A 15051-nucleotide genomic window follows, 5' to 3' on the forward strand; every position below is an offset into this window, starting at 1 on the left:
CGTGAGTGACTTCCTGGGGTCTAATTTCGACCAAAAGGACATCCATTCACGCTTGGGGAGCTTTTCCAAATGTCTCTGAATGAGCTTTTGCGTGCGTCTGGCCGCTCATATGTCTTCGATCGCTAAGGTTTTCCGCGCATGTCTTTCCGCCCTTCTATGGATCGCCCGAAGATTGTCATATTCAGCGTCAGCCAAAGTATACTCCTTTGGAAGCCCGCCGGCTTTGCTGGACAACCTCCGAGCTTTCGTGATGCTATTGATAGCGTCATCGTAGGACGAGAAAGTGTCAGCGCTTTCTTCTATTGCGGTGGTGAAACATTTCCAGTTCACAAATTGAACCGCATGTTTACGACGACCAGCAGGAAAGCCACCCAGAGTTATGTACGTTGGTATGTGGTCGCTTCCGTGAGACTTAATCTCGGCATAACAGCTTATGGTCGTCAGCAACACCACGAAACCCATGGTGAAGTCAAGGGCGCTCGACATCCTTCCACAATGATACGTTGGGTCCCCGGCGTTAACTACACATAAACCAAGGCGGTCAGCAATGTCCAAAAAAGGCCGTCCTTTAGCCGTGGTTTTTTTGCTTACCCACGAAGAATGGTGCGCATTGAAGTCTCCTGTCAGGATGTGTGGAGGCGGTGTAGCGCGAATAATGTCTTCCAGGCGAGTGGCGTTCAGTGATGCGTTTGGAGGGATGTACGCAGCTATATAATGGTGAATAAGATGCCAGCATGTCGCACTGTGGTGGCTGCGAATTCAGTCGATGCGTCAAGGGGCAGGTTGTGTTCGAGTCTTGGCCGTCTTGGCCGCCACTCGCAAGACCGCTGTCGGCCTATTAATGTGCAGTTTACATCTTTCAAAACCAAGGAAGCTGTCCTTGCTAATGGTCCCCTTGTCCATTGCTAATGGTCCTTGCTGTACTTACAAATGGTCCTTGCTAATGGTCACAGATTTTAGCATTGGGGAGAATTTCTCGCATCGGATCCGGAACGCACGGAAGCATCTTCTGGCTTTTACTAAAGAAAAATCAGGCCCCTTTCTTTTACGGTATAACACCCTTTTTATGGGCTCCAAACGATACGCATTTAACGAGGCAACTGAACATGTAGAAGAAAGCTCGTACCAATTGCCTTCACGCCACAGATCTTCTAATGGTCCCGTCTTTGGTCACAAAGCTAATCTTTCTTTTTCGGTCATTTTCACCAACATACGTAGCTATCTTTCCAAACGTGACCACGTGTCCGACCTTGTATCTTCATCTAGTAGCAGCCTACATATACTAACTGAAACGTAGTTGACCTCTGACGTCACCGACAGCGAAATTTTGACCGACTTACCTCACTTTAATCTTTTTCGAAAAGATCGTCCCGGCACCCGTGGCGGGGGCATCCTGATTGCTACAAACGAACAACTTTCATGCTCCCTTATAAACATTGCCTCTGACCTCGAAATATTGTGGTTGCTCTTTTGTTCCGTACCACAGTCCGTACTATTAGGTGTTTGTTACAGGCCTCCCAAAAGTAGTCCGAATTTCGCGCGCCAGCTTAATGGTATTTCAGCCGAACTTACGGTCAAATACCCAAATGCTCGCGTCCTCCTCCTGGGGGACTTCAATTTTCCTAACGCTGATTGGCTTAACCTAACTTCATCTGCACCCAATGCAAAGGAAGCCAACGATTTCCTTGATGTTTGCCTCAACTTTAATCTCCCTCAGCTGACAACACAACCTACACGTGTTACTCAAGATACCGCTAACATTCTTGACCTAATCTTAACAACTGATCCTGACAGCCTGTCTTCTATAATATATCTTGATGAAATAAGTGACCATAATGTCATTCAGGCTAATTTTACCTTCGTTCCTCAAATGCGCCAAGCCTGCAGCAAAACTATTAGGCTACATGACAATGGTAACTACGGGGCCATCACTCGTGAACTTGAAGCCTTTCTTCCGACGTTTCGAGATGGTTTTTGAGAGTGACCCATTAACGGTAACTGGCTAATCTTCAAAAACAAATTAACTTTCAAAAAACAAAAAATAACTTTTCGTCCCACCAGCCAAAAACCTTGGTTTACTAAAACATTCAAAAGGCTTGAAAATAAGAAGAAACCCCTCTTTCGGGCTGCCAAGAATAAAAACACTGACTCTGCACGGGAAAAATACAAGGTTGCCGAGAAAGCATATTCAAGTGAAGTGCGCAACACCAAGAACTCATTTTTCCGTATGGAATTACCGTAAATACTTACTGATTCACCGAAGCATTTCTGGCAAATAATAAACCCAGATAACACGCCCCCATCGCCCTTACTAATGATTCTGGTCAAGAATCAAGTTGTTCAGATTGTGCCAATATATTCAATGCCGCCTTTTCGTCTGCGTTTACAAATGAATCTGACCCCTTTGAAATAGAATTAGTCCCTGTTAATCTGCCTGAAATGCCACCCTTTAACATAGGTTTCAATAGAAAAGTCTTTAATAGAAAAAATGAAACTGTCATCCTCAGCGGGTACCGATGAAATTACATCCAAGCTGTTGAAGAACACTAAGCACGTATCAGCCGAGTTTTTACTTTTCCTGTTCTCCCAGTCACTTTCCTCAGGTATCCTGCCTCTCGACTGGAAGTGTGGGAAGGTCATTCCGGTTCACAAGACAGGTAAAAGAGACTGCCCGTTAAATTATCGCCCCATATCATTAACCAGTGTGGGTTGCAAACTCATGGAACATGTCATATACACTCATGTTATGCATTTTCTTGAATCTAACAATTTCTTTCATTCCTCTCAACACGGACTTCGAAAAGGCCGCTCATGCGAAACCCAACTAGCCCTTTTCTTTCACGACCTGCATGCTACCCTCGATGGTAACCTCCAAACTGATGCTATTTTTCTTGACTTCACTAAAGCTTTCGATAAAGTTCCACACCAGCGCCTAATAAAAAAACTTTCTCAATTAAATCCCTACCAGCTGACCTTCTTAACTGGATTGCTCAATTTCTGACTAACCGCTCTCAGTTTGTTTTCGTTAACAACGTCAACTCTAACTCTCTTCCTATTAGGTCTGGAGTGCCACAGGGATCTGTCCTTGGGGCGCTTTTGTTCCTAATCTAAATTAACGACTTGCCTAGCAATTTATCATGCAACCTTCGCATGTTTGCATATGATTGTGTTATCTACCGCAAAATAACCAACACATTTGACCTTAATGAAGTATTAAACTGGTGTGACCTTTGGCTTATGACACTTAATCCTAACAAATGCAAATTAGTTTTCTTCCACCACCGCAAAACTCCACTCCGATTTTCCTATGAAATTGCTAACGTACCAGTCGAAACAGCCGTATCCTATAAGTATCTTGGTGTAACATTAAAGGAGCCGTGACGACAAAATACAAGTTGGGTTTAATAAAAAGACGGCTTAGTCTCGATAACAATGATACCAATTTTATCGCAATCTTCGAACAAATAACGGAGATATTGAAGAAAACGTGTGAAGCAGTCGCGACCCCTTAGCCAATTTCCCGCAACTTTTCTATGACGTCACGGAACCTTGTTTGTGCTATTGGCGGCCGCCTAACTGACCTGTCGCGACGACACATGACTGGACGTTTGTAATGGGGCCTCTAGTTCCATTTGACCGCATCACTTGAATGCTAAGGTGCAGTTAACGCACTGAAAACTGTTTTATTGTTGGCCCGTATGACGTCATTCTTGCTCATAACACGTAACTGTGGCACAAAATTTGAAAGTTTTGAAATACTTCTTTCTTTTCTTCGTTAAAATAACATCTTTTGTGGCTGTAATGGAGCTGAGTGAGATAGTGAATCCTAGTTCTTTCAAAATAATGAAGTTGTATTTTCTCTTCGTGGCTCCTTTAACCCCTGATCTTTCCTGGCGAACGCATATCACTAACATGATTTCATCAGCCAACCGATCGTTACGATTTCTAAAACGTCACCTACGTCACTCACCGTATCACGTGCGTCTTGTGGCCTACCAGTCGCTAATCCGGTCCAAACTAGAATACGCATCACCCATCTGGAGCCCTCACCAAGTTTATTTGATCAACGCGATAGAAGCAGTGCAAAATCGCGCCGCTCGCTTCATTCATGCTTCTTATTCTCACGATTTCAGTGTGTCATCACTTAAAAATGAATCCGGTCGGTCAAGTCTTTCCCTTCGCCGCAGAATTGCTACTTTGTCACTGTACCACAGGTTGTACCACAGCTCACTCCACCAAACACCTTACATCGCTCCCGCCGCACGCATTTCCCCACGCACTGGCCATCCACTTCAAGTCTTCCGACCTCGATCTGGCACCTCAACATTTTCTGCATCCTTTCTCTGCCGCGCCGCCAAAGAATGGAATGACCTTCCCCCGGATGTTGTTTCAATCACCTGTCCATCACGTTTTATTCAAAGTGTGTCTATGCATCTGCAATGTTAACCTGTGGCTTTTGTATCTATGTTGTACAACCCACCCCTTATGTAACCCCCCCCTTCCCTGGGGCGTCTTTAAGGAAATAAAGTGAAGTGAAAGTGAAGAGTAGGGTAAGGTCGTTACGCACCCCTAGTAAAACCCACGTCTTTGCTGCTTCAGTGGATGACCGCAGAAGTACGTATCCCTATAATCGTACATCTGCGGTTAGTCGGGACTCCGATATGGCGGTGACCGGGAACTGATATTTTTTAACAAAGCGGCGGAAATCTGGAAGCCGCTGTCTAAGTCCACGCGCGTTTCACTGGAAGATTGTTGCCTTTTCCCAAATTTGATGCACTGAGGGGGCCCGTATAATAGTCGTTGCCGCTACAGCCATTGTGCGAGGAGAGGGGAGATGAAATCGAGAATCGTCAACACGGCTTTGGCTACTGGTGAGGCTGACGATCCTCGCTGTCCTTTCAGTGCGGCACGAGAGCTGGTTTTAGTTGACTGAGAAACAGGAGTGGGCGTCGTAGCCTGTGTTGATGATGGGAAATTTGTTGGCTTAGATTCCGGTGCTTTATTAGGAGCTGTTAGAGGGACACCTGTTGGATCCGAAGGAGGGACATGTGCAAGGTCGGGAGTGGTAGTGCCTGTTCGATCCGGAAGAGCGGCACCGGCTGATTTTGGAACAGGAACGCCCGTTGTTTTTGGAAAACTGCAGATGCAGTCGCCTCGAGGGTTGCGGTTGTTTTGGATTTTTGTGGTTCCTTGCTATGAAGGGAGGGTAGTGCCGGGAAGACTTTTTCGGCGTCCATGGAGAAGTGTTTGTCTCCCTTCTGCGCACGCCTCCTTGAAGCTTTTTTTGCGTCCAGTGATGATCTCTTCTTCTACGGCAGCTTTGGCAGACTTATAGTCAGTTTTATGAGCGGCCTTGTGTTTGTATATTGTTTGTTCATCATGGCGGGCCGAGCATTTCCCAGACGTTGCTCCGTGTTCTTTCCCGCAATTAGCCCACCAACAAGCCTGCGTGTTTACCCCCGTGCTACATAGCTGCACAAGGACAGTCACCCGCTTGTCTCGTTCAGGGACATAACTCAGCATTATCGCCTCCAGAGACAGACCCTACCTTCGCCTCAACCTAACCTTCCCAGAGAACGGCTCATACAATCTGGCTCCTCCCCACACCCGACGCGTCTTCTGTTAATGCACCCGAATCGCTACGACGCTAAATGTAAATGTTGCTCAGAAGTAGGAACACTCCGCCACATAATGAGGGTGTGCGACCTTAGCCCTGAGAACCCTTTTCTCTTTCTGTCAACTACCCAACAAGAGCAGCGGGAGATGGTGCTGTCCAGCCCCTCTCTGCCTACCCAGCTTCAGCTGGCGGATATAGCACAGGCGGCGCGGACTGCATATGTGCTCCATTGAAGGAACCACTCCCCTGGGCCGCACTCTGGGCCGTTCAGAAATCTGAACAGTGTGACACCCAGTGACTACTCTCCCAGTACTTTGGGTTATGTTACCGGCGCTTCTTCGTAATCACCCACTATCATCAGTGCTAGCCCCGATGGGCTCGGCATCATCACCTGTAAATAATCATCATCACCGCTTGATCTTCTTCCTTGGCCCGAGTGTTGGAACAAACGGCCCCGCCAACTGTCGTCTCTGAAGTGGTGGAGCGTGCGTCTTGACCCCTCGTCCTCCATCTCTGAGTGCACCCCTGGAGCTCCGTTCGGGTCGTCGCTTGCCGCGAGACGCCATGCCTATGGCCGCGGAACGTTCCACCGGAACCGGAAGCGGTACCGGCAGCGGAACCGGTGGGGCGGGCTCAGCCGCCGTCCCACCGTGCTTCGTCACCAGCCGCCAGCGGGATCCACCGATGCTCGCTGGCCTTCCTAATGCGGACGTTGACGAGTGGCTTGATACCTTCGAACGCGTCAGCGCCTTTAACAGGTGGGACGACCGCGCGAAGCTTGAAAACGTCTCGTGGTCCGTGGACGAAGTGGCCAAAACGTGGTTCCGGAACAATGCGCACCGTATTGATGACTGGAACGATTTCACCACGCAGCTGCGCCAGATTTTTGGCTCTTCCTCGGCCTGCTCAGACATCGCGAAAAAGAAGCTGGGGGGACGATTCCAACATCCTTGTGAAACGTACACGTCGTACATTGAAGATGTTGTGGCCCTGTGCCGAAAGGTCAACAAAGACATGACGAAGGCTGATCACGTGCGCCACATCTTGAAAGGGATCGGCCAGTTCGCCTTTTTTAATGCCCTGGCCCTTCAGAATCCGACCAGCATTTCGGATGTGAGGACAACATGCCAACGCCTGAACAACCTTCAGTCGCTCCGTCTCCAGCACGGTAGCGTGGCCCGGAACAGCGGCGATGAGGACCTCCGAACTCTAATACGCGAACTGATTCGGGAAAACCTTGACGGCCGCACCTCTGTGCACGTTTCTTCTACCAGTCCCTACTCGGCTACACCTAATCTGTGAGATATCATTAGAGAGGAGCTTGCCGCATCTACTCACGGAAGATTTCCCGCCGATCTTACCCCTCCTCCAGTCACGCCATCCTATTCCGAAGTGGGTGGCAGGCCGCCTCTCTTCGTGGCCGGCGTCCCCGCCCAACCAGTTCCTGGCTATGTGGCAGCGGTCAACCCGGTCCCTGGGCCGCAGCCTTACTATCCAGCATGGCGACCGCAGCGCCCTTAGCCCTCTTTCAACCGGCCGGTGTGTTTCTACTGCGGAATTCGCGGGCACATTTCGCGGTTCTGTAGGAGGCGTTTAATTGATGAGCGACGTGGCTAAGACACGTACGAACGTGACCGACCAAACCTTCGTTACGGCCACCGCCACAGGGGTTACCCATCTCCGCCACGGCGGTCCTCTCCTCCTGCCACTTCCGAGTCCCCAACTAATTCTCGTGCGTCGCGACGTCGTTCCCCATCACCATTTCGACGATCTGTGTATCCGCTTCGCCCTGTCGTGCATGACCCCACCCACCTCTCGGAAAATTAAGTCATGCAGTTTTTGGACGGGGAAATGCATCTATCGGTACATTAGCAACTCTTCCAGAACACCCATCGAACTTGTTGTTAGTATCAGTTGAAGGTGACGATATCGGAGCTTTGGTGGACAGTGGAGCAAGTATTTCTATTATTCGAGCTGACCTTTGTAAGAGATTACGAAAGGTAAACACCCCATACAGTGGCCATTTATTACGTGGTGCGAACGACACGTCCATCCAACATTCTGCCTTCTGCACGGTACGCGTTGCTATCGATGGGCTGTGTGTGTCATCACATTCAGTGTGCGGTGATCTCGGAGTGCCCCTACAAGCTTATTCTTGGTTGGGACTTTCTTTCGTCGACTTCCGCTGTTATTTGTTGCCACACTTCTGCAATTAGCATCACAGACGTTCATCACTCAGCTGTCTCGGAAACAAGTACTCCTCGTCTGGTGCTACGTACCGATCACGTTGTGCCCGCCCGCTAAGAGCACATTCTTTCAGTTTCCGCTGACAAAGTCGTTGGCAGCGATGTGCTGGCCATTCCTTGCGGCCACCTCCTTTCACGAGGTCTTGCTGTAGCCGCTTGTCTGGTATGATTTTCCCGAGGGCGTGCCTTTATCCCTGTGCGTAATAGGACCTCCGAAGCGGTTCTGCTCCCGCAAGGCTGTGCGATTGCTTCTGTTTTTGCCGACGACGTGTCCATCCTTCCGTTTGGTACTCTTTCCCCTGCCAGTGGGCCTTCCACGACCGTTTCCTCTACGTCGTCTCTTGCGGTCACCATCGGTCCAGACCTTACCCCATCACAGAAATCCTCTGTACTGGAACTTTTACACAAGCACCATGTCTCGTTCGACACCCATCCAAAGTTCCTTCCTCGCACCGCTGCAGCTACGCATAGCATCAGAACTGAAGGATCAACTGTTTTTCACTGCCGCCCGTACCGAGTCTCCCCATCAGAACGGCAAGTAATTGAGGAGAACGTGAACGACATGCTGCAGCGTAATGTTATTCGGCCCTCATCCAGTCCTTGGTCTTCCCCAGTCGTCCTGGCAGAGAAAAAGGATGATTCCGTGCGTTTTTGTGTAGATTATCGGGCCCTCAACAAAATTACCCGAAAGGATGTGTATCCTATGCCCAGGATCGACGACGCCCTGGACTGCCTTCAAGGAGCCGAATACTTTTCGAGCCTTGACTTGCCTTCTGGTTACTGGCAGATACCGATGCACGAGTCCGACAAAGAAAAGACGGCGTTTGCTACTCCCGACGGCCTATATGAATTTAATGTCATGCCGTTCGGCTTGTACAATGCCCCGGCAACTTTTGAGCGGATGATAGACTCAGTGCTCGGAGGACTAAAATGGAAGACTTGTTTCTGCTATCTTCACATCGTGGTTGTCTTTTCCTCGACATTGGCTGAGTATCTCCAATGCTTGGACGAAGTGCTTACGTGCATCTCCAATGCTGGACTTCAACTCAACTCAAAAATTGCGTTTTGCGCCCAAAACTATCAAGGTACTCGGCCATGTAGTTAGCAAGGACGGGATATGACCCGACCCTGACAAAATCGCTGCTGTTGTCGGATTTCCGTGTCCATGCCCACAAAAAGATCTGCGTAGTTTTTTCGGGTTGGCCTCGTATTTCCGCCGCTTTGTCCGGAACTTTGCCAACATTGCGGCCCCCTCAACCAGCTCCTACAGTCCGGCGCAGCTTACGTTTGGTCGAATGAGTGCCAACAAGCCTTTGAGGCATTGAAAGCCGCCTTAACGTCTAGCCCGGTACTCTGCTACTTTGATGAAAGCAAGCCCGCTATCCTCCACACAGACGCAAGTGGCCACGGAATCAGCGCTGTTCTCCTTCAAAGTGATGATCAGCTCCGGGAGAGGGTCGTTTCCTATGCTAGTCGTTCGTTGACACCGGCCGAGAATAATTACTCCATTACAGAACAGGAATGCCTTGCAATCGTTTGGGCTGTTCAAAAATCACGGCCTTACCTCCATGGCCGTTACTTTACAGTGGTCACAGATCACCATGCACTATGTTGGTTATCCTCCATGAAAAACTTGTTTGGGTGCCTTGGTCGCTATGTTCTCCACCTCCAACAATATGATTTTTCCGTGACGTATAAATCCGGAAAGAAGCATACGGACGCAGACGCTCTGTCTCGTTGCCCATTGTCTTCTCCGTCGACTGCTCTCTAGGAAAGCCTCGACCACGATGTTCCTTTGGCACCCATCACTTTCCCTAGCACTGCTGGACACGGTGACTTGCCCTCGCTACAGCGAGCAGACGCATACTGCCGCCCCATCATGGACTACCTCAACGGTCGTGTGCCACCTCCGACCAGCCGTGCACGTCGTCGACTCGCCAAGTTTCAACTCCTCCATGGTGTTCTTTACCGCCAAATTTACCATTCTAATGGCAACAAATGGGTCCCTGAAGTACCTTGTCCACTTCGACGTCGTATCCTCGAAGAATATCACGATGCGGCAACCGCTGGGCACCTTGGCGTCGCAAAAACATACGAGCGAATACGTAGCCGCTACTTTTGGTCTGGCCTCTCTACAGCTGTGGCCAAGTACGTCCGCTCGTGCGCCTCTTGCCAGCACCGCAAACGTTCGACTACTCCTCCGACCGGACTACTGCCGCCTCTTCCTTGTCCTTCGGCTCCCTTTGAGAGCGTGGGCATCGACTTGTATGGACCGCTACCTGCCACCCAGTGTGGGTACCGATGGATAGTTACGGCCGTAGATCATTTGACTAGGTACGCCGACACTGCGCCTATTCGCTCTGGCACCGCCGCGGAAGTGGCAGACTTCATCCTGCACAACATTAGTTTGCGCCATGGAGCTCCACGTGTCCTTCTGAGCGACCACGGCAGGGTTTTTCCTGACAAGCCTTTCCTCCTCCGCACAAATCCTTAACGAGAGAAGAAGCGACATTCTGGCGTCAACTGCAAGCAAACACCTTCCCGCACCTAGGAAGGCTCCACGCCATGTATCCTACAATTCACACTTCGAACAAATGCCCTTCTTGCACAACACAGTATGCCTCCCTTTACCACATTACGTGGGCCTGCCCCGACATTCCAAACATTCCCCAAATACCCAACCCAACCCTTGAGCAGTGGAAAGCTGCGTTGCTCAGCTCGTACCCGGACGATCAGCGACAGCTGGTACGACGGGCCACGAGTGCAGCCAGAGCTACAGGGGCCTTGGCATAGGGGCACTTCCCCTCCTCAAGCAAACTACACCCTTTCCTAACCAGCGTAAAATAAAGTTATTCCTCCTCCTCCTGCGTGCTTCGAACACGGCCAACAAAACTAGGTCCAGCTACCATCCCCAGACGAACGGTCTGACCGAGCGATTTCATCGAACGCTGTCGGACATGCTCTCCATGTATATTAGTCCTGATCATCGCACCTGGAACGTTATCCTACCCTTTGTAACCTTCGCTTACAACTCCGCAAAGCAAAAGACTACCGGCTATTCACCGTTCTTTCACGTACATCGATTACTTTCGAATCCAGTTTTTTCTACGCTCCTGTCGCCTCTGATACACCATCGCATGAGCAGTACATTTCGCGGCTCGCCCATTGCCGAGACCTCGCGCGACGTCGAACAGAAATTCAGCAGCACGACCGGAAAACCCGCTACGACTTGACCCATCGCTCTGTGCGGTTCCGGCCCGGGGATGAAGTATTGCTATGGACACCCGTTCGCGTCCCCGGACTGTGCGAGAACTTCCTCCACCGTTTTCTTGGCCCATACCAAATCTTAGAAGTGACTTCTCATGTCAATTATCGCATCACGCCGGTAACTCCGCCTACAGACCGCCGTCGTTGTGGTACTGAAATCGCTCATGTATCCCGGCTGAAGCTATTCAACCGCCGTACCACCGCCTGACTCGCGGCCAGGAGGCCGCTTCCGCTCGCGGAGGGAAAATTATGTGAGACCCAGTGACTACGCTCCCAGTACTTTGGGTTATGTTACCGGCGCTTCTTCGTAATCACCCACTATCATTAGTGCTAGCCCCGATGGGCTCGGCATCATCATCTGTAAATAATCATCATCCCCGCTTAATCTTCTTCCTTGGCCCGAGTGTTGGAATAAACGGCCACGCCAACTGTCGTCTCTCAATAGAAGTATTTCCTCCTCCTCCTTCCCCTCCTCCTTCTCCATCTCTGCCGCCGATCTCGTCGCCTCCGTCCGCGACGGCAGCGACGGAGAAGTGGGAGCGTCTAACACTGGGTTTGAGCTTCCTTTAATTTTATAAAAAAAAAGTTTCCACTCATATGCTCTACCAATACAACTCAACCAAACACCGTCCATGAATCATGCATTGATTTAGCCTTACCAAGAATATTTCTTTGAAGTAATAAAGGGTGTGGTAAAGTGCATTTCACTTCTCTCTGGTTTCACAGTTTGTAGAACCACGTGAATGAATTTAAGTAACGTCACATGGGTAATCGTTGTGGGTGCCGTTTACAGCTTTGCTTTCCAACCACATTCACAGGGGGGATTGGCGCGATTTTTTTTTCAAGCCGTCTGTTGAAGTTTTCCAGCACCAGCACTCTAGCAGCGGTGCTAGAACTGCAGCCGCAAATATTAGGCATGCCCGTTCGTTAGTCGTTAGTTACCTGAGTTGCCCACCTTACGTGATTGTTGGGCAAGTGTTTGCGTCGGCTAGGAGGCAGCTATGGATGATGATGATGATGGCTTAAGTTTAATGGCGCAAGGCCGACATGGGCAAAGAGCGCCAAATACAAAGTTATTAGATAAGGAGGGAAATCGGATAAAGTCAGTTAAATACTATGAGCACGTCTGGTGTAAAGGGCCAGGGTGAAGAACGTGAGTGGTTAAAAAATAAATACGGTGGCTGGTGTATAGGACCAGGGGTAAAACTATGGGTGATAAGAGATGAGTTGTAAGAAATGAACTTCAGATAGGAACCTTAAGGTTCGCTGAACAGAGAACATGGCTTCATCTCCTAAGAAGTATGACGGGTGTGGTGGAATATGTCGTGTGTGTAGTTGTGGGAAGTGTTTTCGTCGTGTAATGTCGAGTGCCTTACATTGTATGAGGATGTGGATCACGGATAGGGCCTCTCCGCACCTGCTGCACAGAGGTCTTGGAGACCCCGTGAGAAGGTGCGAGTGCGTTGCATGAGTGTGCCCTATCCGTAATCTAGCCAAGGCGACTTCAGTGTATCTATTACGTGTGTCGGTGGTGTATGGTCCCAAGTGTGGTTTTATTACGTGTAACTTGTTGTCTGTTTGTTCACTCCAGTGTGTTTGCCATGTTTTGCGAAGTTGTTGTCTGATGTGTGGTTTCACGTCGGTGTAGGGTAATGTGGTTATGTCTACTGTATTCGAGAGTGTAGCAGCAGCAGCCATTCGGTCCGCTGCTTCGTTCCCGGCTATACCACTGTGGCCAGGGACCCAGCAAAGAACCAGTTCAAATTTGCGTACATACACCGACATCCCTTGACTATTAGATTTACAACGTGATTTTTTGAAGACTTTGTTGACGACAACGCCCGCACGACACTGAGGGAGTCTGTATATATAATGGATTGTGGGATGTGACTTTGAAGGATATGATTAACAACAAGAAGTACACCATAAGCCTCTGCCGTAAAGATACTGGTATTACTGTTAAGAGTTCTAGTGACATTAAGGCCGGGCCCATGCGCTGCGCAGGACACAGAGGTGGCAGTTTTAGAGGCGTCCGTATAAAATTCAGAAAATTGATACTTCTGCTGCAAGTACAAGAAGTGCTGCAGAATTGCACATGTGGGAGCTCGGTTTTTATCTACATGTGTGAAGGATGTGTCGCATGATACAGGGCGGAGATGCCATGGTGCTATAAAATCTGTTTGAGAACTTTGTATGGTGTCTAAAAAGGAGACAGAAAGCTCTGACGCTTCCTCTCTAACTCTGTAAGAGAAGGGCGCAGAGAACAATGGTCGGTTTAGGAGTAGTGCAGTCTGAGACGTATCATAAAAAGCCGATTTAAAAGGATGGTGTGGCATAGATGAAATTTTAAAAGCAAAAAGAAGATTTGTGTATGCTCGCTGACGTTGTAGGTTCCACTTATTACACTCCACATAGAGGCTTTCGACCGGGCTAGTCCGGAAGGCGCCACATGCCAACCGGAGCCCCAGATGAAGCACTGGGTCCAGCATTTTCAGGGATGTCTTACTTGCTGACCCATAAACAACGCTTCCATAGTCTAATCGTGAACCTATCAGGCTGGTAAAAACACGTAAAAGAAGTTGTTTGTCAGCCCCATATGAAGAGTGGGAGAGAACCTTGAGTATATTCATGGCCTTTAAGCATTTATGTTTCAGTTGTTTTATGTGTGGAATGAACGAGAGCTTTTCGTCAAGGACTACACCTAAAAACTTGTGTTCATTTCTGACTGGAATTGAGATACCATTGAGTTTGATGTCTGGATCCGGCCGAATGCCGCGCCTTTTCGAAAACAAAACACAAGTACACTTCACTGGATTAAATTTAAAACCGTTGCTATCTGTCTAGCCAGCTAGCTTGTTAACACCAAGCTGGACTTGGCGCTCGCAGATAGACAGGTTACAAGACTTAAAGGATAATTGCACGTCGTCTACATAGATTGAGCAGGAAATGGTTGGTGGCAGAGCCTTCCGAAGAGAGTTCATTTTTACAATAAACAACGTGCAACTCAAGACTCCACCTTGCGGAACACCATTTTCCTGCACATGAACTCTAGAGAGTGCAGTTCCAACTCGCACGCGAAACGTTCTTTCAGAGAGGTAACTGGCAAGCGTCTTCCACATGTTACCCGACATACCAAAGGACTTCAAATCGCTGAGGATGCCGTACCGCCAAGCAGTGTCGTACGCCTTTTCAAGATCAAAGAATACTGTCATACAGTACTGCTTATGGAGGTAAGCATCTTTAATATATGACTCTAACGCAACGAGTTGATCGTTCGTAGATCGCCCCGCCCTAAAGCCTGCCTGACAGCTCTCGAGAAGACCGTTGTACTCTAAGAAGTACACGAGTCTCCTGTTTATCATCTTCTCGAAGAGCTTACACAGGCAGCTTGTCAGGGCAATGGGGCGATAACTGGCGGGAGAGGAAGGGTCCTTCCCTTCCTTTAGGAAAGCCACTACTATGGCCTCCCTCCAAGAGCGTGGGATGTGCCCCGAAAGAAATATTTTATTGTAGAGGTGAAGAAGTGTTTCAAGTGTGTCTGCATGTAAGTGTTGTATCATTGTGTATGAAATCCTGTCTGCACCTGGAGCTGAAGGTTTACAAGTACCGAGTGCGACCTTCAGCTCATGAAGTGAAAAGGGGGTGTTATAGGATGAGTTCGACTTATTAGTGTCTCGCAAGGACTTCTTCTCACATGATGCTTTGTGTTTAATGAAAGTGTTGGTGTAGTGTGCAGAACTGGACACGTGTTCGAAGTGTTGTGCAAGTGTGTTAGCCTGGTCTTCCAGTGTGTCCCCTGTTGTACTAACCAGGGGCAGGCTGTGTGTCTGTTGTCCTTTTAGTTTTCGTATTCGTGTCCAGACTTTTCGCGTGTCAGTGTATGAGTTGATGGAAGTGAGGAAGGAGCGCCAACTCTCCCTT

This window comes from Haemaphysalis longicornis, unplaced genomic scaffold, assembly GCF_048455015.1.
Source record: "Haemaphysalis longicornis isolate Haplotype H1 unplaced genomic scaffold, Haemaphysalis longicornis Haplotype H1 scaffold_1, whole genome shotgun sequence".
Classification (NCBI taxonomy): Eukaryota; Metazoa; Arthropoda; class Arachnida; order Ixodida; family Ixodidae; genus Haemaphysalis; species Haemaphysalis longicornis.